Source organism: Nerophis lumbriciformis, linkage group LG06 (assembly GCF_033978685.3).
Source record: "Nerophis lumbriciformis linkage group LG06, RoL_Nlum_v2.1, whole genome shotgun sequence".
NCBI lineage: Eukaryota > Metazoa > Chordata > Actinopteri > Syngnathiformes > Syngnathidae > Nerophis > Nerophis lumbriciformis.
Genome location: NC_084553.2, coordinates 17635803 through 17637252, shown reverse-complemented (window position 1 = coordinate 17637252; position 1450 = coordinate 17635803).

Here is a 1450-nt window from a genome sequence, read left to right as displayed (position 1 = left end):
TCTAAAGTCATCAAATTCATGACTCGAGTCCACACCTCTGGTACTTTGTGATGTTGCTGTATTTAATTCAACAAGAAAGACAAAGAAGACTTCTGCCTTTCTGAAACATCTACATTTTCTCCAGCGTGTTTCTGAGAGGACATACTGTATGTCCAACTATAGTACATCATCATCAAGCGAGCAAAGCTGATGGTTGACTGCCATATTACACTTCATTTAAAAAATTAACTCATAAAGAAATCGTAAAATAAATCATTGATGAACTGACAAATATAATTTAAAGTTGTATAGGCTATTTTGTATTAGAAATGGCAACAGCGCAGGATGCATGTGCAACAAGAGGATGGACAAAAAGAAGGAACTTACTTGACTACAACGGCAGACATGCGCAAAGCTCTTCGGGTAAAACTTTACTATATGGATATATTAATTGACACCACCAATTGAAAAAAATGTGCAAATTCCATCTGGCTCATTCAGAGGAAGATTGAAAGAAGGCAAGATTGTTTTATAAACACTGTATCCCCGCCATGCCTCCATGGTTTGAGTTCAACTCTTCGGGACTATGCAGATGCCAAATACACAAAAATAGGTACCAATATGTCAGGCAAGTGTTGCATAATAGGGCTCCTTTAAATGGGATCGTGACCCATTGTATGACGACCATGTTGCTCAGCAAGGCTGTTAAATCTGTTATTGACTCTTATAAAAAACATTTGACGATTTCGCTTTTTAGAAAAGCTTTCAGTTAATGGACCATTTAACTTTAAAAAAAATCCTTTTTAGGATGTTACCCCTGCTTGTTTTAATGTATATTTTTTTAATTCATCTATGTTTTGTACAGCACTTTGTGATTTGTATCTGTGATCCTTTTTTTTTTTTTGTAAAAAAAAAAGTATCCACTTACAAAGTGTCCATCACTGCACAATTAACACAGCATTTTGACCATGGATACTTTGTCCTTCTTCTACAGCATTTCCTACAGCACATCTTCCAGTCCACTTGGTAACCATCGCCTTAATGCACATTCTGCTGCCTGCAAAAAGTCAGGCTTCAAAGTAAAAGCACACCACTGCGCAGCCAAGGGTGACAATGGTGACGCATTGGTGAGGCTTGTGACAGGCAGCCAAGAGTATGTCACCTGATTCAATGTGAGGTTTATTATTCTTATTTAAATAAAAGCAGTATCAAGCACTCTTATCATTTATGTAAGATTTGTTATTAATGTAATATGTCAAAGGGATACATACATAATGTGGGCCAACATGAATAATCTCAAGAATAAAAGTAAAATTGTTTTCACTAATGCTGTATAATGTAGGAATGTTGACAGCATTGGTCGGGTTGACAGATGAAAATCCGTAATTTTCCTGGGAAATGTACCATATTTAGATATACAAATAAATGTTGACAGGTATTTGCATGCTCACAAATGCACAGTTCTACCATA